This window comes from Pinus tabuliformis, chromosome 5_1 (assembly GCF_031772625.1).
Source record: "Pinus tabuliformis cultivar Carrire ecotype Pingquan chromosome 5_1, CPIR1, whole genome shotgun sequence".
Classification (NCBI taxonomy): Eukaryota; Viridiplantae; Streptophyta; class Pinopsida; order Pinales; family Pinaceae; genus Pinus; species Pinus tabuliformis.
The window spans coordinates 912,253,942-912,280,724 of NC_142305.1; the positions used below are offsets into that span (position 1 = coordinate 912,253,942).

General features: G+C 38.2%; 1 protein-coding gene across 2 annotated transcripts in view; it reads right to left on the bottom strand.

The window, feature by feature from the left end:
* TAF2 (TBP-associated factor 2) overlaps positions 1 to 26,783 on the bottom strand; it is a 317,600-nt gene that overhangs the window by 273,651 nt on the left and 17,166 nt on the right. The gene's annotated exons all lie outside the window — the stretch shown is intronic.

Below are 26,783 nucleotides of genomic sequence, written 5' to 3' on the forward strand. Positions count from 1 at the left end.
TCTAAATACAAAATCATCAATAAGTAAATGCAAGCACTTCAAAAGATCATTACAAAATAAATTCAAACATAGCCATTTTAGAGGAACATGAGAAAACATACAAAAAAAGAAGATTATCTGTAGTAAAAATTGCTCATTGTTTATAATATATTAAACAATCTGCATGGTCATTATCTTTGACTCTTTGGTATTGAAGGTTTATGAGATGATTAACTAAACAATTCATGCAAGCCTATCATGTCCATATGATAATAGTAAAATATTTTGGAATGTAAAAAACAGTGTTCAAGAGTACAATCACCCATTCTGAGACTTGTCCAAAAGGTGGTTTGTTGATTTATACGCTCAAGTCAACAAATTTCCACAATTAAAGATTATTTATAATGTAACAAATTGAATGTCATATATTTTTTCAATGCACCGAGAGAAGCAAGGTACTCCAGCCCAGGTGGGGTGCAGGAACTCATCAACACTTGCAAGGTGTCATACAGCACAGATGGTGTGGGAATCCATCAACCTTTTGTGTTTGTGTATTATATCAGTGTCTATTTAATGGTGCATTGGGTGCATTGAATATTGGCACTGTTACATCCCCATCTAAACCCAACTTTGAAATGCACCTTGAGGTTGCAAGCGGGGATGTATATCTCAAGTTCATACAAATGGTGATGTATCAAATAGTTGACTTCAAGATATGCAAACATCCCTGAGTTTACATGGGTTTATGCTAGTGATACCTTAATGTAAGTGGATCCTCTTACCAATAAGAGGCGTCGGTATCCATCAACCTTTTGTGGTTGTGTATTATAACAGTGTACGTATTTTAATGGTGCATTGGGTGCATTGAATATTGGCACTACTAAATCCCCACCTAAACCCAAGTTTGATACACACCTTGAGGTTGCAAGCAAGGATGTATATCTCAAGTTCATACAAATGGTGACATATCAAACACTTGACTTAAAATATGCAACCATCCCTGGTTTCCATGGGTTTATGCCAGTGAGACCTTAATGGAAGTGGATCCTCTTATCAATAACAAAACTCAGAAACAAAATCGGATGAAATTGATCCTCTTGACCCTCACATAAACATCAAGTTAGAGTAGAATGAACTATTTTTCTAAGCTGACATAATTACTGTGCTAATCATGTTGACAGTATCACACATTCGTCTCAAGAACCCAATTTTATATGAAAATCAAACTAAGTAATCATTCCTCAAGAATCCAATTTCATAAATAAGAAAAGGAACTAAGTTCTAACTATCAAAATTTGAAGCAATTGTTTCCAGTTGCAGTCAAGTATAGCATACATCAAATGGTTTAACACAATACCCTTGCGAAATTTTATACGTAAAACAGTAAAAGAAGTAATTCATTTTCTTGAAAACACTACAAGCAATTAACAAAAACATGGGGCTTCAACATATTTATCATACCCCAAACCCACGATTATGCTAGCAAAACCATCACCCACTTCCAACAGTGAACAGACACATGAGAGACCAATGACATAATAATTGTGATCTTAATGATATAATCAAAGATTATCAGGATCATATACCTATTTCAGGAGACCTCCATAATAAACATATTTTAAGTTGTCCTCCTGTGGCTGAGTGCACTCACCAGATTCAGCGCAGCAATGATGGCATGATGAAAAAGGTGCAATAATTATGTAGCAAAATTCCAGTTTTAGCTGACGTTACATATTGAGAACAGAATATGCCTTTGTCATTTCAGATTAGGTGCTAATTTTATCTTTAATTAACTGCCAATCTGTTTTAGACTGGGCACTTTCCATAAGAGAATTTCCACATTTAACTAAGAGGCAGAGTTCAAGGAGTAGTGCACAACTGCATGTCTAAACTTATATGCTTTGACGCACTTTATTCTAGGCTGATGCATGCCTGGGTGCACTTCTTAAGGCTATATTAGGGTTAGAATTTAGATTTCTTACCCTAGGTGCACCATGGGATCACTGGCCTACTTTTGTAGCTGTTATCTCTCTAATCTATAACAGAGATAAACCACTCATGAGAAATGTTTTAAAACTCCAACTCGGGTTCGGAACCGGCCGAGGGTCAACCCCGACTCCGACTCGGTATCGACTTGGCCAGTTTGATTTCAATGACTCGGCCGTTGTACAAAATACATTAAATATTTATTGTTTTACGAAAAAACATAATTTTAAAGATTTTCATTCATGTTTCCAAATACAATGCATTAAAATATAGAGAGAAGACAACATATGATCAAAGTCGGCTCATGAATATATCCATTATATCAAAATGGCACCCAGTGCACTGTCCAATACATACATGATATAGAGATCAAAACAAAAACACATAACCAAGGAGGCTCTAAATGGCCTCTACAACAAAAGTAAACTATAAAACATCACTAGGCACCAGTACTACTGGCTACTGCTAACCTCCCCAGTGAAGCTTCTAAGTTCTGCCTCCAAAGCTTTATAGTGATACCTTGGGTTCAGAAAAAACCCAGTTGCATGTATAGGGCGATGGAGTTGATTGTTCCATCTTTGATCAATGATTTCCCAAATGGGCCCATACTTAGCCACTCCATCCTTGTATGTTGCCTTTATTTGCTCCTTTGCTTGATCCATAGCCTCATAAATGAAGCCCATAGCCAATCTTTCCCCATCCACCAACCGCAACACCTTAACAAACTGGCCAAGGGTTTGACTAGCTCGGCTCGGTTCGGCCCGCTAAGTTGACTCGGCCGATTCGGTAACAAACCAGCCACCGAACTGGTTTTTCTACCGAACCGACCTGGCCAAGGGTCCGGCTCAATCGGCTCCGCCGAATCCGATTCAGTTCGGCCGAATTTTAAAACACTGCTCTAGTGTGGTCCTATAAAGAACAACTACCTTGTCAAATCAATTAACTTCTCAAGAGTGTCGATGTCTAAACTTGAAACACTAAATCAACACATACAACAACATTACAGCCAATTTTATAAACTGCCACTGCCAATTACTATCTCTCAATGACCTTCATCTCTAATAGTAAAAGCTCAACCATAGAAAACTAGCCAAGTTTATAAACTGCCACTATCAACTACTATCTCTTAATGAGATTCATCTCTAGTAGCAAAATCTGAACCATAGAACACTGGAACATATTGCCTTCAAACTGACCACCATTCAAGCCCTTGGTTATGTTCAAAGCTACATGTAGAAGGCCATGAATCCTCGATCCCATGTTAAGATTTACTAAACCAAACAAAATTAAAATGATCAATATAAAAAATAACCATGAATGCCAAGTGGATTCACAAATCTGCTCCACCTGAGAACAAGGGCTTCTCCAACACATCCTCTCACTTTGTTATTTTGCCAAACGATTAAACAGGAAACCTAGGAAACAAATAATATAGTGTTCAAAGCAACCAAAAAAAATTACACAATGTTATGATTCAGCCTCTCAATTAATGATCATTTTTTCCGATGCTCAAATATTATCACTAGGTGCAGAGTTGCGGGGGAGCGCCCCCCCCCCCCCTTCGAACCTGCTCCCAATCCGCGCTCCGGGCGGGAGCGCGCTCCCGATAAAAAAATTTACGCTCCCTGCCAAAATCGAGAGCACATTCGGGAGTGTCGCTCCCGGAGCGAAAATTACAACTCGGGAGCGATTAGGGAACGAACACTCCCGAGCATTTAATTTTCGCTTCGGGAGCGACGCGCGCGACGCCGGGAGCGATTCGCGCGAAAAAGAATCCGCGAACGCGAAATAAATATTAAAAAAAAATAATAATAATAATTAAAAAATAAAAATAATAAAAATAAAAATAAATCATTACAAAAAAATAATAATAATAATTATAATAATAATAATAATAATAATAAAATAAAAATAAAAAAAAATAAAAAAATAAATAGTTTTAAAATGACTTGGGGGCAAAAAAAAATTCATTGTCACTTGAATGAGTTGAGGAGAAGCTGGAGAGCAAGAGCAAAGGAGCGAGGAGAAGCGAGGAGCAAGGAGCAAGCCTGCAAAGAGGTTAGTTACGTTAGTAACTTAGTAATTTAGTATTTTAAACCTTAGTTAGGTAGTAATTTAGTATAGTTTAGTTAGTTTAATTTAGTTTAGTTTAATTTATTTAGTAAAAAAATCATGAATCTAAATAAAATTAATAAATTAAATTAATTAATCTAAATAAATTAAATTAATTTTCTCATTCATATTCCCATTCCCATTCCCATTAAATTTTGCAGATTCAAAAGCCTACAAATATCAAACATCATGGACCTGGCTATATTTCTTGGCATTTTCCTCTTCTTGGTCCCTTTTCTGGTTATTATGGTGCTGGAGAGTAGGAAACGGAGGGGCCAAAATGAAGAGGGGGATGAAGAAGCTGGAGAAAGTGGATTTGATGAAAACCCCGGTGAGGAGGAGCTGGAGGAGGGTGAACATGACTCTCAAAAAACTAAACAAGACCAAACCCCATTGTGGAAATATGTTAACAGGCCTGAAGCAGGGAAAGGGGGTGGAACCACTAAATTTCATTGCCCCCATTGGAACAATAATTACATAGGTTCATACACCCGTGCCAGAAAACACCTCTGCGAGAAAAAGCCATGGAATGGAGATAAACAAATAGGAATCAAAACTTGTGCAACTGTGTCAACAGCAGATAGAGCCAAATACATAAGGGAAGAGGAGAAACAATACAAACCTAAAAAATCAAGGGGTTCCTTTGAACCAAGCTCACAATCACAAGCACAAAGAACTCCTTCAGCAACCTCCCAAGGCAGTGGATATGGAGGCACAGGGTCACTAGCTTTAAGGCGTAGAACCATATCAGATTTCCTTGATGAGGGGTGTAGGAATGATGTGGATTCAAAGGTTTACAGGTTTCTCTATGCATGTGGGATACCATTCAATGTTCTTCGCTCACCTTATTGGCACGAAATGGTTTCTGCCATAAATGATGCCCCTAAAGGATACAAGAGCCCTGGCTATGACAAGGCAAGAACCGTTGGACTTGATAATGAAATAGCAAAACTAACACATTCTTTGAATAGAATGACAAGTTCTTGGACTGACCATGGGGTGTCCATTGTATCTGATGGATGGAAAAATGTAAAAGGCAAGCCATTGATAAGTGTTCTTGTTGTGTCTGTTAGTGGTGCCATCTTTCTAACTGCATATGATTACTCAGACAAGTTCAAGAACGCCATCAACATTGCAGAAGCATTACTTGAAACAATTGACCGTATTGGGCCATACAATGTCATCCAAGTTATCACTGATAATGCTCCTAATTCTAAGGCAGTGGGAGCAATTATTGAGGATAAATACCCCAACATATTTTGGTCTGGATGTTTGGTTCACACATTGAACCTTCTGATGCATGATGTTGTCGAGAACAAAAATGCACAATACAAATGGATTGGTGATTTGTACAAGAAAGGCAAACAAATGATAAAATTTATTACAAATCATAGCAATACCCATGGCCTTTCCCGCAGTCACTCAAGATTAGAGTTGTTGAAGATTGCAAAGACCAAATTTGGTAGCTATTACCTCACCTTCAGGCGCCTTTTGAAGGTAAGAGAGTCATTGGCTAGCATGGTATCAAGTCCACAATGGCAGGTATTAAAGGAAAGGGCTACAAATGCAGCTGACAAGCGAGGTTTTGAACTGGTGGAGGAGGCCGCTCTTAATGGTCAGTTTTGGTCAAGTGTGAGGCAAGTATTGGATTTCACCAAGCCCATTTATCACATGATTCGGTTTGCAGATACAAATAAACCAATGATTGGCGAGGTGTATGGGCAGATGGATACCATGTTGGGGCAAATAAAAGATATTGTTCATAACAGAGATCCCGACTTGTACAAACTAATTCACGATTGTGTGTGTGTACGGTGGAATAAACTTAATCACCCACTACATTGCTTGGAGTATATCCTTACGCCAAAATACTACTCTACATCTTGGTTGGGCCAACCTACATCAGGGGGTGGGATTAGGACCAAACCCCATTTAGATGCAGAGGTAACTAGAGGACATTTGCAAGCCTTAGAAAAGTTTATACCTGACAAGGAGGAATGTGCAGCTGTGCGCCTTGAAATAGGCAAATACTTCAGTGGCACTGGTTTGTTTGGTAACTTCCATGCAATGGAAGACAGAGACAGATTTGATTCTCTCACATGGTGGGAAACATATGGCGGCCAGGGACTTTTGCCAAAATTGGCAAAAAAAGTTCTATCACAAGTTGTAAATACTTCTTCTGCAGAGAGGTGTTGGAGCACCTACAGCTTCATACATAATGTGAAAAGAAACAGACTCAATGAAAACCGAGAAGAAAGCTTGGTTTATGTGCACTACAACTTGAGGTTGTTGAGTCATTACTGTGATCGGGCTTATGAGGATCCCACATATAAAATTTGGGACAACCACCCAGAGGAAGACAATTTGGAGGATGGCACTATACATCTTGAAGAACTAGAAGAGGAACTTATAAGGGATGAAGATGAAGCAGCTGCAACAGCCATGCCACCTCCACCATCCAGTAGCAGTGCTCGAGTTCCGAGTCTTGTTCCTTTGCTATCGCCACCTCCATCTACACCCTCACGTGGAGGGCATGTGCCTTCTAGTTCTGGTCGTCGGTCTGTGCAGGAGACTCCTAGAAGACCACCACGACCTGCTTATACTCCTGGAGACTCTCGTGGCAAGGGCCACATGTAGATTTACAGTTTACTTGTCTTTTCTAGTTTCTATTAGTTTTCATAACTGTTGAGTCTTGAGTCCTTGACTCTTGACTCTTAACTCTTTCATATCATAATGATATTTTTTGTAAACAATATATGACTGTGACAATGAAAATTTGAAGTTTGAAGTTGGCAATTATAACTCATTGGTAATGATTGTGAATTATGAATATGATGCTTCGTGAAAGACTAAAGTTGTTTCATTTCATTTCATTATTCATGTTTCATTTTATAACATTTCATTTCATGTTAACAGTTAGAACTTAGAACTTAGAAATATCTAAGATATTATTTCTTGTAATGGTTAAACTTAGCTTACAAGTACAACTTTGGTGATCAATGATGATAAATGTTATATATTGAATTTTCAATTTTGAAAGCTTGAAGTTGAAACTTTAAGATTGAATTTGATGAATCATGATTCACGAGACTCAATATGTTGCAGTTGTAATATGTATGTTACTAACTTGTGGACATGGTTGATGAAGATTATAACTTCTAGATGATTGATGTGATATGGTTCAATGATCAATCTATGTTTTTTTATGTTTTTTATATCTAATTCATCATTCTACATGTTTTTGTTGACATATATGTATCAAAAATTAAAAAATATATATATTTTTAAAAAATCGCTCCGGGATTCGCTCCCAAACCAGGAGCTTCTGAAAATGTCACTCCCGCTGCCCTTTTTCGCTCCCGCTCCCACTCCCAAGTAACATTGACTAGGTGTATCCACTGGCAAACAACCGTTGCTTCTTGGTTCCAAGACTTTTCAGCGGGGGAATTAGAACCACCTGAAATACCTTCTCTACAACTCAGAGAAAACAGGCTCCTTGGAAAATCTCGAGGACCTCATTTCAGAGCTGCTTTCCTTTAAACTGGAGCCTAATCCCTCGCATAGTCCTTGGAAATTTGAATTAGAAATGTGCAAAGACCTTTGTTGGAAACAAACCGTTCGATGTCATCAACCAATTTGAAAGCACCCTGCTTATAAAAAATAACCATGAATGCCAAGTGGATTCACAAATCTGCTCCACCCGAGAACAAGGTCTTCTCCAACACATCCTCTCACTTTGTCATTTTGCCAAACGATTAAACAGGAAACCTAGGAAACAAATAATATAGTGTTCAAAGCAACCAAAAAAAAAAATTACACAATGTTATGATTCAGCCTCTCAATTAATGATCATTTTTTCCGATGCTCAGATATTATCACTAGGTGTATCCACTGGCAAACAACCCTTGCTTCTTGGTTCCAAGACTTTTCAGTGGGGGAATTAGAACCACCTGAAATACCTTCTCTACAACTCAGAGAAAACAGGCTCCTTGGAAAATCTCGAGGACCTCATTTCAGAGCTGCTTTCCTTTAAACTGGAGCCTAATCCCTCACATAGTCATTGGAAATTTGAATTAGAAATGTGCAAAGACCTTTGTTGGAAACAAACAGTTCGATGTCATCAACTAATTTGAAAGCAGCCTGCTGATGGAAAGCTTAATAGAACATGGAATCTCAAGTCTAGGATCTCAGCCTGCCTTTATAGAGAACCATTACGAAAGCTCCCCTTGAACTAAATACAGTTGTATTCACTTGGTCTTCATTTCATAGCAGGCTAACCACCAATCAGCAATTACCCCATCTAGGCAGTGCCTTTTTACCCTGTGCCTTCCATGGAAGGCAAAAAAAAATATTGAACACCTCTCCTAGTTATGCCACAAGGGGTAGAGCTGCATGTACCTAAGCCAAGACTTCTGTGGTCATCTGTCTTCAACCCCTTTCACTAGGAAGTCGACCATCTTTGGATACGAGTATTCTTGGACTACTAATTTTAATGATTCACAGCATATATTATGCATAGAAATATTGTTGTCTCTAGAAATGTTGTAATGGCACTTCTCTTAAATAAGGATGCCATGACAGTTTTCACTTGGATGACATGAAATCGCGATAATCACAAACCTGTCCTTGCAAAACTAAATGCAATTCAACAAAGTGGGATGGACCTCAACCACCTTCACCAATTCCAGCAATTTAGGGGCAAGCAACTTGAATTGGTGAACAAGGGCCCATCAAACCTCTCTCTAGCCTGCTCACAGCAATCACAACAAGGGTCGGGGCTCAGGAAAACCGTGTTAACATCAGGTAAGTTAAGCAACAAACTGAAAAGGGTAAGTTCAGCTCATGGTTATCATGATGAGATTTAAAACATTTTAATTTTAATTTTAATGATTCGCAGCATATATTATGCATAGAAATATTGTTGACTCTAGAAATGTTGTAATGCCACTTTTCTTAAAAAGGATGCCATGACAGTTTTCACTTGGATGAGATGAAATCACAATATATCATGGTTATTAATTTAAATGATTCACAGCATATATTATGCATAGAAATATTAGTCTCTGGGAATGTTGTAATGGCACTTCTCTTATTAAGGATGCTGTGACAGTTTTCACTTAGATGACATGAAGCCACAATAATCACAAATGTCTCCTTGCAGATCCAATACCAATTCAACAAGGTGGGGATGGACATAAACCACCTTCACCAACTCCAGCAATTTAGGGACAAGCAAGTTGAATTGGTGAATAAGGGACCACCAAACCTCTCTCTAGCCTGCTCACAGCAATCACAAAACAAGTCAGGACAACAACATTGATATCAGGCAAGTTAAGCAACAAACTGAAAAAGGAAACTTTGACCTCCTGGTTATCACGACAGGTCTCAACATCTGCCCAACACCGATTAGTTCCTCTGTGTTCCACTTATTGTCTTAGGGGACTGAATCGCAACGAGAAATAAAAGCAGGTTGGGAACATGAATTCCAAACAAACTATCCAAAAGATGTTCACTGACACAAAAAGAAAAGATCATGAGCCACTACCCTCTACAGCCATGTAACATCTAGAGACTGAGTTGGCAGGTTGAACATATTTATTAGTATTATATAGATGCCAGAGATAGTATAGTGTACTAATTTGTCAATTGCAACGTAAATTTTGATAGTAAGACTATAATTAATTATCAACTAAGTCACGCGACACAGTGACCCCCCAAAACATGACATGAAAGACAAGTTATATATTATATATTAAAATATATAATAAATATTAAAAATTATAACAAATTAGTGGATTGCACATAAAATATGAAAGATATAAAACATTTAGATGATGACAATACAAATTCAATCATACAATTACTGCATATAACCAAAATAGCACTGAGCGCAATCCATCTCTGAACCAAAAATACATCAACAAGGAGGCCCTAAATGGCCTGTAGAGTCCAAAAAAAAATCATGCTACAACAAATAACCAGTACTACATATCATCAAAATTATTGCCTATATTGGGATACCCATCATCAATATCACCCTCTAAGCATTAAAATAAGATAGAAAAAGCTTAACATCTCAAATTGGGATTTTGTTTGAGTAATAGGTACATTTTTACTAGGGTAAGCTTAACATCTCAAATTGGGATTTTGTTTGAGTAATAAGTACATTTTTACTAGGGTAAGCTTAACATCTCAAATTGGGATTTTGTCTGAGTAATAGGTACATTTTTACTAGGGTCATGACAGAGGAGTTCAACAATCAATGCCACCAACATCAAGGTACATAGAGGGCTTGGTCCTCTTAATTAAATGCTAGTTCCATACGCTCATACATGACAAACTCCAATGGAAATGGTGTAATCCCTCCAATCCTGAAATCCTGAAAACTGTTAAGTCTGCTGGATTTTGAGTGGGATCTAAATTTCTACTCTCTCCATATGAAATCCACTGCGGTCAGAACCACTCTCAAACATCCCAAGTCAATTAATGGTGATGTTAAAAATTTAAGTAGACAGATGAAATCCTTTTACTTTAAGAATTTAACATTACCATTAATTGCATAGCATTAGTAGGGCCTGGACAAATCCACTTCCCAACACTTGGAATCCCTTCTAACATTGCTTAATTGCCCTTAGCTGCACTCCAAAACCTTTGAGAGCTCTAAACCTGTAACTGAATTGCGTGAGAATGAGGCAATAAATCGATTTTAAGATTCTTTTTTCACTGGACACATGTCCAATTTTTCAGACACCAGTAGGGCATAGGGGGAGCCCACCAAAACACACCCTTCTGACTAGGGGGAGCCCATATGTCTCTCTGAAACCAAGGATACTCAAGATTGTCAGACCTTAAGCCCAAAATTGCAGCAGCATAACATAGAAAACTCACAGCATACAGCTAACCTACCAAAGCAACCTTCTACTTTTATCAACTATGGAAGTCAAATTATCCATGCAAGGTTCACTCTTCAACCCATGTGCATTGGTGAGACTCAAGCTAATGTGTAGGTGTGCCTTGTCGACTTGAGGATGACCCAAAGTCTTGTTCAAGCACTAGACTTAGGAGAAGACTTCGAGGAGATGCGCATTGCTAACTCACTAGTCTTCTTAAATCTCTTCCATGCTTTTCATTAATTGATGGTGAACTAGGATGAGATGGCCTTGCACATGGCTAAAGGAGTATGCTTGAGTTCAACTGAAGTAGAAGTGGCGAGAAAAAGCATGTGCTCAGTCTAGTGAAGATACTTTGGATCTAACTCATGTCAAACTACTGTGAAGTGGGAGAGAAAAGGCACGTGCCTAGTTAACTAGACTATGCTCTCAGCTCTCCCCCCATGCATGCATGTGATGTAGTTAACTCCAAGAAAAGTGCCAACTCATTCCTAAATTAGTGCATGTGTCGCAGTGGCCTTTAGTTCACTCATGCATACACTCCAAATAACTCCCACTCACACTCAAACTTATCTATGTGCACTAATCAACATGCACGCGCCCAAACCCAATGTGCCTCTGCATTCTTTTCCTCTTTGATAAGCCAAGGAAAGGACAGTCGATTTGCTGTTAATTTTCATGGTTTGAGTTGGGGACATAACAAATGCTTAAGAATCTCCTCCCCTTCCCACGTCACATCTTCCAAGGGCGAGCTTTTCCATTTGATGAGATATTCAGAAATTACCTTATTCCTCGATTGTTTCTCCCTTACTTGCAAAATGGTCTCTAGAATAAGTATCAAGTTACCTTCTTCATCCATGGGAGGTAATTCCAATGGAGTCACATGTTGCCCAAGAGCCTTTTTGAGGCATGATACATGAAATACATTATTAATCTTGCTTATAAAGGCAACCAATTCATACGCTACTTCACCAGTTCTCCTAATCACCTTGAAAGGCTTGTAAACCAAGGGTTTAAGCTTTTCCGCTCCACTGATCTAGAGACTCAGCTGGTAGGTTGAACATTTTTTTATTATTATATAGATTCCAGAAGCTTTTCCATTTGATGAGATATTCGGAAATTACTTTATTCCTCAATTGTTTCTCCCTTACCTGCGAAATGGTCTCTAGAATAAGTATCAAGTTACTTTCTTCATCCATGGGAGCTAATTCCAATGAAGGAGTCACATGTGGCCCAAGAGCCTTTTTGAGGCATGATACATGAAATAAATTATGAATGTTGCTTATAGAAGGCAGCCAACTCATATGCTACTTCACCAATTCTCCTAATCACCTTGAAAGGCCTGTAAAACCAGGGTTTAAGCTTTTTCGCTCCACTGATCTAGAGATTCAGTTGGTAGGTTGAACATTTTGATTATTATTATATAGATTCCAGAGATAGTTTAGTGTACTAGTTTGTCATTTGCAAAATAAATTTTGATACTAAGACTATGATTGATTATCAACATTAACTCAAATATCTTTGATTTAAGAAGTAAATTAGTAGATAGGTTGGTCGATGGGAACTTGTTTGATGTGTACCTAAACACAACTTATTTTGTAAAAGTCCAATTTTTTTCAAGTCCATGAATCTAATGCTTGTGTCATTATGTAAGTAGTAGTGTGCTTGAGATTAATTAGCTAAATAAGAGCTTTATTACCCCATAAAAGTAACTTGGGCCTCAATTTAGGGTTTTAGTCCCCCTTTTGTATAAATAGGGGTCTTCCCTCTCTCTTGTTATCATCCTTCTATTCATCAATGAAATAATGTTAGTGCCATTTTTGGAAATGCCTTCCTCCATCTTTTAGGATTCGCAATTCCACCCAGGTCCCAAACATTTGTTCTTTATCTCTTTGTTGTTTATTTCACTTACATTTGTTATTTCCAATATTCATTCTAGTGGTAGAGTCCATTTTAGTTATAGGAGTATTACACAATCTAACAATAAAGCAAGGGTGTTGCCATTCTCTTAACAAAAGTTCAAACCCTCCCATACAGATGTTCCTCATGGCTCATCTCACCCTTATGAAGTTACTCCAAAACAATTTACATGAGATTTGGGATACATAGTGTAAGATTAGCCTTTGGATGCTCTATGATGGATTTAATGGTTTATGATAAATTTTCACATTGGAGATGGCTTACTTAACGGTTGTTTGACCTCAGTGTGATGCTTGCATAATGCTCTTCCTTGGATAGTTCGATAGCTTCAAACCAATGTTGTCAAACTCAAACTTTATTAAGACTCAGCAAATGCTTTTTAGACTTGACAAAGAGAAAATATACTCAAAATATAGTTTGGTGAATTTTAGGACTCTAGAGAGTTTCAAAGGAATGTAACAAGTTTCAGAGGAGTCTAGCAAGTGGGTAGTATGTGAAAAGTCTCTAGGAGTTACTTTCAAGGACGACTCAATGAGACTCAAGAGTCCTAAAAGGGACTAACAACATTGCTTTCGATATTTTCGTAACATTCTACACATTGGACACATGGAAGTTACTCTCTTGGCGAATGCCCTACATTGGAGGAGGAGCATTTGGCATTCCAAAGAAGGGCATTGAGCACTAGACAACATGGGTTAGCTTGGATGCTTGCATGGGACTAAGGAATTGAATTGGGGCCACCTAGGATACAACAATGTTCTTGTAAGGGGAGTGTGTTAATTGTTTTCATACCAAATCTGATTTATTCTACTTCAACAATTTATTAAAACCCTAGAAAATATTTATATCAAATGTTTTGAATTTGTCGAAAAATAAATACATTGGTATATTAACTTTAAAATGCAATGGAAAAATGAAGAGATCAATCACAACACAACAACTAATTTACACCCAACACAATCTTCCTTCATTAAATTTCTTGAGAAAATTTTGGGTTAGACCCATAGAGAATACATAGAAAAATATACTCATTGAGTACCTAGAAACTCGGCCCCACTGGGAAAATCGGCCTCAAAGAACTCGGCCTTTGGAAATCGAACCACCTAAAGCAAATCAGCGCTAGAGAATTAACCTATCTCACCAACGAATCAATCTCCTTTTACCCCTGCCTTGTACAACCCCTACGTGCTAGAGAAATTAGCTTACCTAGATAATTCGACAACCTTCACAATTCAGCCCTCTTCTTTAGCAACTCTGCCTCCCTCTTTTCAAAAGCCGTCCTCCTTGAGTTTCTTCTAGACTTCCTGATTACACTACTCCTCACTTCTCTTCGATCTAGTTGAGACTCTTGCTCTAGAGAAAATTGTTTCCTCCACAATTCTATCTTCACCTCTCCCCGTAGGCCTATTTTATAATTTCATTAAGCCAAAAATCCCTAACCCTAATCACTATAGTGATCAACGACTAGGATTAAATCCTAAGCCTCACATGAAATCAACAGTTGAGATTATAGCTAAGTCTTTTAAATAATTTTATTATTTATCCTTAGAACTTTGGCCTAATAGTCCACAATAATTAATTAGATTAATTATTGTAAGTTTCCTAAGTAAACCTTAGGAAAGAAATCATAATATCACATACTCCACCAAGCAAGCACCTAAAGAGGCAATCAAATATCTTCTACATGCTAAGACACCAAGCCTATGTAGAAGGCCTTTGAAGCTACAAAATCAACAGAGTGGACCCAATGGAGCACATGGCTTAAGAGAAGCGTTGAACACATCTTGTGAGGTGCCAATGCATTGGAGACTTGCTTGTGTGCAACATCACCATGGAGCTTGACATGTGTACTCTTAGAGTGTAGCACTCCACATATGTGAACCTACATATGAATTTGTAGGTTGCATGTAAAGGTTTACACCTACATTTATGTTGTCGGCCTTCCTTACCTCTCATGTATATAGACAAAGGAGAGAATCGTTACATCATTTTATTCATCATCTTTTGTTATAGATGTGTCAAACTCTCCTCCAAGCCTCCACATGTGTGAACCTACATGCGACTTTGTGTTGATTTTTTGTAGCATTAAGAGGCATTCCCCCATGTCGAAGTCGGCTTAGAAAAATTATGAAAGGTTAAATTAAAAAATTGATTTTTGAGCCTCGAGACAACCTAGCTCATGAAGGGACATGTCCCTTGGGGATATTTCACCCCATTCAACTTATATAAATAGGCATTGTGACCTCTCATTTTCTCCAATAAGCAACAACAAGTCTAAACAATAAGATATCGGATTTTTTTGAGGTCTATCTTTCTCCATTAGACGGCCACACATGTGATGGAGGGTCGAGTTTGACCGTTGTTGACCAAATACTTGATTGAGATTTGACCAGGTCACAAGAGTTGACAACCGCCACAAGCTTGAACACAGGTGCAAGAGTTGATCGCAAACGCAAATTTGACCGCAAGCCACAAGAGTTGACTACAAGCCACGGGAGTTGGCCATAGGGGAGTTGACCGCAAGAATTCACCGCAAGCCACAAGGTTGACGATTGACTTTCTTTCTATGATCTTTACTATTATTGTTGCATTTACTATTGATATTTTCTTACGTGTAATTGCTCAATGATATCAATGGCATAAGAATATTGTGTGTAAAATCATTAGGAAGTAATTATTTGGCAAAGAATAGAATTCTACTATGTACCTTGTAGAACATTCAACATGGGATCAGAGCAAGTACTTGAATAAGCAGTACATAGTACTCAAAAAGCACTCGAACCGGCGAGTGACATATCCCCACCTTATTATTAAGGGGTGGAAAGTGGCCATAAAATACCTTAAATGGCCACGAAAGACTAAATTGAAAGGATGGTTTCTTCACATCCCTTCCATAACATTCCATTTGCCATTATTTGTCATTAACCCTGATGTGCAAAAAATTGAGGATCTTTTTTGCAGCCCTCCTTCAATGTTGATGATGATGACGATGAGCATCCACCTCAGTAGAAGTCACAAATTTGTCAAAAAGACAATTGACAATTCTCAACAATTTCCTCCTAAATCAAGAGTTAAGTACTTCCAATCATATTTTTTCTCCCTTGATTATTATTACTATTTTCTTTTTTGGTCAGCCTTTTGTCCTTGTATTCTATGCTTGGATATACTTATAATCTTTTTTCTTCCATGGCCTCCTGAATGGATCTTGTAGAAAGGAAGAATAGATCCTTAGTGGAGACTGCTAAGGCAGTAGCATAAAAGCAAGTTTTGTGGCAAGAGGGATCTCCCAGAAAAAGGGAGTGGACTACGAGGAGATCTTTTGCTCCAAACACCAGATGGTCAGGTTCCTGGGCTCAAACATAGACTCGGCAAGAGTGACTGATGTTTGAGAGGAAGGATTGTACAGCCATCCAGGACTGTGCAAGATGACCGAAAGAGCTTCCAAGTACCCAAAACAGATGCTCATGTATTAGAGGTCTTTAGGAGTTGTATGCCTTTGATGAAGGAACCATGCCAGACAGTCGAGTATGCTTCAGTGACAGAGGGAGCAATAGTGGCGAAAGGATTTGTTTTCGTAACAAAGGGAGTAGCCAGGATTGCCACAGGAGGATTTGCTTCAGTGTCAAAGGGAGCAACCAGTCAAGGTAACCAAAAACCAATTATGGTGATGGAAGTCAGTCAATTTATGGTTGAGTTGAGGCATGTAGAAAAACATGTGTTGAGGTACCAACGTGATACAGTTGGATATGGTCTGAGATATGTCTTAAGTTGTGAAGTGAGGTTGCAGGGATATATGGATTCAGATTGGGTCAAGTGTGCAAAGGACAGAAAGAGTACCTCAGGGTGTTGTTTTAGCTTGAGATCAAGCAATGATGTTCTAGTTTAGCAGGAAGCAAACTTTTGTAGCACGCATTACAACAAAGCTAGAGAATATCACAACCAGTGTTGCAAGTGAGGAAGCAATGTGGTTTCAAAAGCTACTTGCAAGGTTATTTGATCAGGTGCTACAGACGACCTTGATATATTGTGATAATCAAAGTTGTGTCAAGCTTTCGAAGAATCCAATTTTTCATGACAAGTCAAAGCACATTGAGATCAAATATCACTTCACCCGAAACATGGTGTAGAAGGGAGGAATGAAGCTCCAACACATATCCCCAAACAAGCAAATTTGAACATTCTCACCATGCCTCTATCTAGAACGAAGTTTGTATGCTTCAGAGACAAGCTTGGCGTGATGCAGAATGTATCCGTTGTTGAGAGGGAGTGTTGACGTCTTTGAAGGATCGCACAGACCATCCCCTGAGAAGCCAAACAGACTTGGCTAGGTCATGTTGATTCGACTAAGGGAGATGGATACATTCACATGAGCAACCATGAAGGACTTTGGCTAGGTCATGCTGATTGAATAGAGGTGAAAGGCCCAGAGAAACTGCAGAATTGGGTAGATCTTCTCTTGAGAAGCCAGAAATACTTGGTTGGGTCATGCTGATTTGACCAAAGGAGATAGATGAAATTCACCTGAGAAGCCATAAAGGAATTTTGTTGGGCCATGTTGATTTGGCCAGAGGTGAATGGTCTAGGGGCAAATCCTCTCCTAAGAATCCATGAAGGACTTTCGTTGGGTCATGTTGATTTGACTAGAGGAGATTGATACATTTACCTAAGAATCCATAAAGGACTTTGGCCAGGCCATGTTGATTTGGCCAAGGCTAAAGGGCCTTGGAGCCACATTACCTACTCCAGGATGGAGTGATCTATAAACATGCATGTGAGAAGTCATAATATCTATTTAAAGATGGAGTGATCTATAAACATGCATCAATATAGCAAGCTCATGAACTTTTCTTATTAATGAGAAATTTTAGCTAAGAGGAAATTTGTTGCAGCCAAGTAGAATACCTCCGTCGCTAATAGGGAGCGTTGATTTTTGTAGCATCGGGAGGTACTCACGCATGCCTAAGTCAGCCTAGAAAAATTATGAAAGATTAAATTAAAAATTTGATCTTTGGAGCATCAAGTCGAACCAAGAAAACAAGTCAACCCAACTCATGAAGGGACATGTGCCTTGGGTATTTCACCTCGTTCGACTTGTATAAATAGGAATGGTGACCTCTCATTTTCTCCATCAAGCAAGAGCAAGTTTGAAGAAGGAGAAATTGGATTTTTTGAGGTCTATCTTTCTTCATTGGAAAACCACACATGTGATGGAGGGTCAATCCTGATTGTTGTTGACTGAGATACTTGAGTAAGATTTGACCAAGCCCTAAGAGTTGACTTCAGCCGCAAGAGTTGACCGCAACGTCAAATCAGCTACCAGAGTTGACCACAAGCCGTAGGGGTTGATCACAAGGCATAGGAGCAAACCGCATGCCACAAGAGTTGACCGGAGGCTGTAGGGTTGACCGCAAGGTCAAAATTTGATCACAATGGCCGAATTTGACCACAAGCTGATTGTTTGACCAACATTGACTTTTGGCTATCTTTGCTGGTTAGACCAGCACTGATTTGCTAGAGTTTGAAAAAGGTTGACTATTATTTTTGAGTTGGATATTAGCACAGATTTCTAAACAAAATGGATTTGTAAACTTTGTTAAAGAATAATTTCTCCAAATGGAAAGTTGTTGCACAGGAGTTGATTGCATGCCACAAGAGTTGATTGAAGGTTGTAGGGTTGACTGTAGGGTCAAACTTTGATCACATGGGTCGAATTTAACTAGAGGCTGATTGTTTGACCAACATTAACTTTTGGCTATTTTTGTTGGTTTGACCATCATTGATTTGCTAGAGCTTGACCAAGTTTGACTAGTATTTTTTACTTGGATATTGGCACAAATTTCTAGACAAATTGGTTTTGTGAACTTTGCTAAAAAATCATCTCATAGAGAAAAGTTGTTGGGTTTTCTCCCAAGGTTGGGTTTCCCAAGATAAAATATTGTCTCTATTGTGCATGGTTGTCTTTCTATGATCTTCACTATTTTTGTTGCATTTACTGTTGATATTTTCTATAATTGCTCAATGACATCAGTGGCATAAGAATATTGTGTAAAATCATTAGAAAGTAATTACCTGCTAGAAAATAGAATCCCACTGTGTACCTTGTAGAAAAATCAACACTTTGTAGGTTGATTGTATGGGTTTACAGTGTACACCCACATATATATTGTTGGCCTTCTCTCTCTCTCTCTTTGTTCTTCTTCTTTGTACCTTACTTCTCATCTTGGAAGCACTAGTGTTCCTTGGAGTTTTTGGAGCATTTTGAATACTAGGTTTAGGGTTTCATCGCTTCGAGACATTTGAGTTAGATCAGTGTTTTAGGGCTCATCAAACCCTAATTTCAGTTGCTACATGCCCTAAACAAGTCACCCCTTTGAATGCCTCCTTCCCAGACAGTTTCATGACTTGAAGACATCCTGAAATGGCCTCTAGAGGGATTAGCAGAGGTAGACCCATGTAAAGGTGTGCTGCGGAGCATTTAAGGTGCGTTGCCAGGGTGCTCCGCAAAGCACTTAAGCTTCCTTTCACTTGCGTAGGGCGAGTTTGAGCGAAATTCACATACGGTTTGGGGAATATTCTTATCTTTTGGAGTCATCTAGAAGTTCCCTCACTTATCAACTCCTATGAGCTCGAAAATGGATGATGAATGAGTTAAGATGCATCCTATCCTCTCATCCCTTCCTCCATGTAACTAATTCTAAGTATGGAAGGCCATTCAATACCACCATTTATGACAAAACTTCCTTCATCTCCCTATAAATTAACCACTCATCTCAGTGATCAGGGGCTAAACTATGTTGAATTGTAAGGAGATAATGTTGCTATGAGAACTGAATTTGAAGCAAGTATTGTAATGCAACAAGTTTGTCATGTTTTTGATGTGATGTGGATGGGATCCAAGCTGGAGGAATGACTTTGAATCAGACACAATGGTTGTAATTCCTTCTTCTATTCAATAAAGTGTTTGAACCTTTCTCCCATATGTTTGTATTGTCTTATAATGCTTATATGTGTGAAATGTATCTGATTCCATTCACTTATATTCAATAGATCTTTTGCTTTGATTGATTCTTTGTTTTCTGTTGTTTTTACAGATACTTCTCAAGCGTATTAAGTACAGGAAGGAGCAACAGGATCGATACAAAGGAGACGAGAGGAAAGCGGAACTACAAGTAGGTCTTCTCATCTTCTCATCTTATCTATTGCTTATAGGAAAAGACTAAAATACTTTAAATTGTTGTTCTAGATATGGCTACTTATCTAGGGAATTAGTATTTATCCGTAGATACCAAATTCTCCAAAACACCCATGTGTTTCGTGACATGGACTAACTACCTCTTGTGGATCCTAACTCTGGCGATTGTAACAGAGACTAATGCCTACAGGTTTTAGTCAAATGGAAATCGTAATTCCAACAAGTGGTATCAGAGCAACAGGTCTCAAGTTCAAAACTCACCTAGCTCGGATTTGGGGGGGGGAGATTGTTGGACATTTGGTTTAGTGCTCCATGTGTTTCGCGACATGGACTAACCGCCTCTCGTGGATTCTAACCCTAGTGATTGTAGCGGAGACTAATGCGTGCGGGGTTTGGTCTAACAGTAATCATAATTCCAACACAAATACTACCTGGTCATGACATTTTACTTAAAGGATAATTTTCATGAGTTGTGATATGTATTTGCTTCATCATAATATCCTATACAGTACGATATCGCTTGCACATTTTGATCAAAAGCATCCATCAAAAAAAGTATGATCTAGTTTGAGGCAATGGTATCGAATTATATTGTCTTTTGCACTTTGTTGATATCCTATCATACACCCTTTTCACAATGTGTTTTCTAAATATGTCTTATAATAGAAACTAGAGGCATATTTCAAAAACAAGGGCCAAAAGCAAAGGACATGACTCTCTATTCATCAAATTAGCTTTGAAGATGTAGAATATTTAAGCATATTATTTTGAGTTTTACCAATTGCCTTGATTGCCAATGGTTATATATAACTCTTAAAAGGATGAGAAACAACAAAGGAGTTGGTCTACAAGGGTACCAGAAGGATCCAGTTGGACTAAAATTTGAGCATATTGTTTTGAGTTTTATCAATGGCCTTGTTTACCAATGCCTATGTATAACTCTTAAAGAGGTAAACAACAACAAAGAAGTTGGCCTACAAGGGCATCACAAGACACATATCCCTCCATGTCCTTGCATAATAAGATTTATGACATCTATTTGAGAAAAGCGTAAAACAAGGAGAGAGATGTTTTAATAGAGTGGAACATTTTCAAACCATGGGTACTCTCCTGATAAGTCATTCACAACAATCATGGAGCAAAAAGCATTGCAAACGCCATTAAATCCATTAAGAGATTTTCAACAATTCCTACAAAACTTTAAGGGCAAAAAAATAATGCAAACATCCTAAGTTTGTCATGTCAAAATTCTTCTCAAGGCTTGATTTCGTATAGGTTAAATGTTTGGTGTCAAGGCTTGATTTCATATCTAGGGAATTAGTATTTATCCGTAGATACCAAATTCTCCAAAACACCCATGTGTTTCGTGACATGGACTAACTACCTCTTGTGGATCCTAACTCTGGCGATTGTAACAGAGACTAATGCCTACAGGTTTTAGTCAAATGGAAATCGTAATTCCAACAAGTGGTATCAGAGCAACAGGTCTCAAGTTCAAAACTCACCTAGCTCGGATTTGGGGGGGGGGGGGGAGATTGTTGGACATTCGGTTTAGTGCTCCATGTGTTTCGCGACATGGACTAACCGCCTCTCGTGGATTCTAACCCTAGTGATTGTAGCGGAGACTAATGCGTGCAGGGTTTGGTCTAACAGCAATCATAATTCCAACACAAATACTACCTGGTCATGACATTTTACTTAAAGGATAATTTTCATGAGTTGTGATATGTATTTGCTTCATCATAATATCCTATACAGTACGATATCGCTTGCACATTTTGATCAAAAGCATCCATCAAAAAAAGTATGATCTAGTTTGAGGCAATGGTATCGAATTATATTGTCTTTTGCACTTTGTTGATATCCTATCATACACCCTTTTCACAATGTGTTTTCTAAATATGTCTTATAATAGAAACTAGAGGCATATTTCAAAAACAAGGGCCAAAAGCAAAGGACATGACTCTCTATTCATCAAATTAGCTTTGAAGATGTAGAATATTTAAGCATATTATTTTGAGTTTTACCAATTGCCTTGATTGCCAATGGTTATATATAACTCTTAAAAGGAAACAACAAAGAAGTTGGTCTACAAGGGTACCAGAAGGATCCAGTTGGACTAAAATTTGAGCATATTGTTTTGAGTTTTATCAATGGCCTTGTTTACCAATGCCTATGTATAACTCTTAAAGAGGTAAACAACAACAAAGAAGTTGGCCTACAAGGGCATCACAAGACACATATCCCTCCATGTCCTTGCATAATAAGATTTATGACATCTATTTGAGAAAAGCGTAAAACAAGGAGAGAGATGTTTTAATAGAGTGGAACATTTTCAAACCATGGGTACTCTCCTGATAAGTCATTCACAACAATCATGGAGCAAAAAGCATTGCAAACGCCATTAAATCCATTAAGAGATTTTCAACAATTCCTACAAAACTTTAAGGGCAAAAAAATAATGCAAACATCCTAAGTTTGTCATGTCAAAATTCTTCTCAAGGCTTGATTTCATATAGGTTAAATGTTTGGTGTCACTATCAATAAGGCCATCTATATAAATTACAAGAATGAGATGATAGTCACCTATTGGTCTCCACATTAGGGTCAACATGGCATCAAGAAACATAGGAGCCAAAAAGGAATTAATCCATTTATTCATACCAAGTTTGACCTTGTTAGAGGCCATAAAGAGATTCCTTTAGGCAACAAGCAAGACTTGATTTTCTTTGTTACCATGTTCGAAAAGCGAGTTATATTCACAAGTCGAACATCTTGAGACAAATGACCACAATGATTGTGACGCTATCATTAAATGGTTAAAACCATCAAAAAGAGAAACAATCCATGGCACTTAAGCAATTAATATTGATGAGATGTTTGAACTATCAAACCAGTTTTTTTTCCTTTCCAACTAGGCATTGCCTAGACCAAGGCCACCCTAATTTTGAATGGAAGAAGAATTTTCCCACCAGCAGCATGCTTTCACCAAGATTGTGGGAAGCTCCATCATACTTGGACACCCCATGGGAAAGTTTAGTTTCCCCCAAGATGGGTCCCATCCTCAATTCTCCCCATGAGGTTTCAACCTAAGACCCGGTGAGGACTAAACCCCATACAAACCAATTGATCTACATCTCGTGGATTACACTCATGTGTAAGACATTATTGTGTCCATCAAATAAATAAAGTACCAAAGCATAATGAAGAAACGAACTAAAGTGCACTTTAACCTAAAATCACATTACAGAGAAATCTAAACTTAACCTAGCTCCTAGTGTCAAAATTTTATCTCTTGAACCTGTAACCAGACATTGCTCTTGGCAAAATGGGACTATATTCCCAAGCCTTCAAGGTTGCTCTCTAGTTTGCTAAATGAGGGTGTCAATTTCTTTATTACCTTAAGAGATCCTCGCTTCCTTGACCAAATAACTTCTGTCATTAACACCTACTCTTGTTGAATCAAAGGGAAAAGAAATATTTCTATGTGATATGCTCATTTTGACTCCGACAATGAATCAAAAGTAGGGAAGCTTCAGTGAGGAGAAATTGTTATAAAGGATAAATAAAAATTGCTATAAAAAGAACAACTATGGGGCACTTTCCAATGTCTCTTCTTGAGTTACAAGTTACAACAAAAAGGGTTGGTTCGTTGGAGGACCTTCCCTGAATGTGTAATAGGATTTGAAGTATCAACACATTTATAGAGTCCATGAAGGTTCACCACAGAAAGCACAAAAAGTAAGCATGAGCCATGGACTTGAGTTTAGCATAGCAACAAAGAGCACAAGGAAGAGCAAACAAATAAATGGAAAACCACTACAACCAATTATAACTAACACAAACTATTGGAGCTCCTAAGTATTAGGATCGTTGAAAACAAATGAAGTCAACAACCACTAAATACTCTGCACCCAAGGGAAGGAGCGATCATAGACGAGCACCAAAGGGAAAAGCAAGAAGTCCCACAAGAAGCATGAAGCAAAAAGAAGTGAATTGCCAAGAAAGGAGGAAAAAGGCCATGCAACGGTCCTAATAAGCCACAATAAGGTAATTGAATGCACCAAATCCCCATATATTCATTTTAAAACTAATATTACAAGTGTAGGCATAAATCTCTATGGTTGATTTTTTCATAGGAGTTTTTTTGTTGAAGAATTAGAAGGATAAGATTAAGAATCATGGGGAAAACTTTGAAGTGTTTTCAATCCCAAACCTCCCGCATATGGAGAATTATCTAGTAGCAAGCATATTGTTTTTGTATCCAACACTTGAAAGAAGAATATTTGCTTAAAATGTAGAACTAACAAGAAACCTCTTTAGATGATCCTGAGTGTAGAAGGAAAGGTGAGATTCCGTTGATTCTTGAGTGCACAAATGGCAGGGGTAGAATAGTCATTAATTGTTGTATCTTGGGTGGAACAAGAGGCAAGGATCTAGATTCCTTGAAGGTTATTGAGTGCCTCAGCCTCATTGTTTTTGGCATCATCAATAGAAGACATTTTAATCACGTATGTAACAATAGTCAAATGATTAATGGGAAGCATTAATTGCTTGTATACACTCTTCAAACGACTCTTTGAAAAAAGTGTTTAGAGCAATAAGTAACAATGGGACGAGTAGTTTCTCGAATCAAGTGAACAACAATCTGAAAGGACATGAGGCAGTAAGCAATGAGGCATCATGGATGGCGGGCCCATGTATTACACATTGTCGAGCTCACCACATGCAAGCACAGTTTTTATTCATGATGAGGTTCTTAAATTTCCTTGAAACTTTGCAACCACTTAGATGAACAATTGAAAACAAGGCAACAGAAAACTAAAACCAAATTTAGTTTCACCAAGATACAAAGTTTCTTAACAATTTATAAGCAGCAGATAATAATCGAGAGATACAAACACATTCACACAAATTAACAAGTGTGTCTACCCAGAAAACCCAATAGGAAAACCTGCTTTTTTCGTTATGGTATTTTATTGATAGTTCTTGAGCAATTGGATCTATTACAATCCATGTTGCTTCCTGCAACTAGCAATCTGTCTCTGAGAACACGCTTGTTCTCCTCATTGAATAGCCTTAACTTGCCCTTGCAATCCGTGATCCCTACTCTTATTTCCTTGCGCACTCGAGCCCCTATCTCCTTGCGCACTTAGTTATTTCCTTGCGCACAAGGAGCTCCTATTTCCTAGCATAGATCCTCCTATTTTCTTGTGCACTTGTGCCCTCCTAAATTCTAGCACACAAGCTCTCAATTCTGCAAACACATAACCAAAGAATGATCTCACAAGCTCGTGATGATCTTGTGCATTCGTCCTCCTCTTTATAGACCCAATTCAAGCATCCAAGTAGGCTTAGCTCAATTTAGAAGCTCAAGTTGTGTTTGCAAGTTAATTGAAAGTTCAACTAATTCTCTCTCCAATCAACACTTGGAGTCTTAACTCGTCTCCCTTCAATCAAGACTAAAGACTAACTCGTTCTAATTGAACTTATAACTACCACCTCGTTTTATAGTCAAACTAAAGAAGACTCCACATAATTGAAGCTCCAACTCTATGAATGCAATCTAGATGATCATTCCAATAAACTAGAAATAAACTCATTGAAGTCTATCTCATGAGCTCACATTCATGCTAAAGAAAGACAAACGAGGTCTTACATGGCTAAGGCACAAGCCAGAAGGCCTTCACTCACTACATTTTCAACAGAGATTCAACCTACATATTTCAGTTCCTCCATTGCAACAACACCCCGATTGCCTAATGATTAACATGACTCCTTTGGCAATTATGCATAGACAAGAGTGGGGCATGCAACATGTCTAACTATCTTAGTTGTGAAAAAGCAATTGGTTATATCTTCGGCCCCTTTGTTTGTCAACATGACATTCCTTCCCTTTTGTAGTTATGACACCCTTCCCCTCCTTTGTGCCTTGTTCAATAGCTACTAGGTTCTATTAGCCCTCATGGCACCTCGTCCTACTCATAGAAGGTGCCCCCTTATCCGATGCACTTAAGCCAAGTAGGCAGCTAGAGAAGTTGCACAAGATTTCCACCATGCAAACTCTCATGTGCACAACTCTTTGCAATTCTAGAGACAGCGATCAAGTGTGAATGTCTTTTGATTAACGATGAAGCGATTATGGCTAAAGCAACAAAGTTTATTCTTGATATGGGCACCAATCACATCTGAGACACAAAAAAATTGCATACCTCAAAGTCGTATTGGCATACTAAAATGTTGATACGCCTTCCTAGGTTAGGAATTTGAAGGCATGGAAATGAAAACTTGACTAGACCGAATGGAGAAAGACAGGTGAATTCTTTTGATACTCTGCAAATGGCTGGCAAAAAAACAAGATGGAATCCAGCACTCGGAAGCTAGTGCAAGCTCTAAGGACAATCCCATAGCTATTCTAACAAATGCACCTACATGTTTGATGACTCCTCAAGTGTAATGTACCCTTGATGATCTATACTAGTTTCCTTTTATTGTTATGGTTCCTTCGGGATATGGTATGTCCTTAGGTTTAAAGCTCCCTTGTTGCTTTGTATTGGTTTCAAGGGTCTTGGTTTCCAACTATGGCAAGACCTAACCTTTAATTTGAACAATTAGTATATGTCTAATGTAAACCTTTTTAGATTTTGGACAGCTTAGTTTTCTATATGGCAGGCTTTTAGATATTTAAGTATCTGCATTTGGTC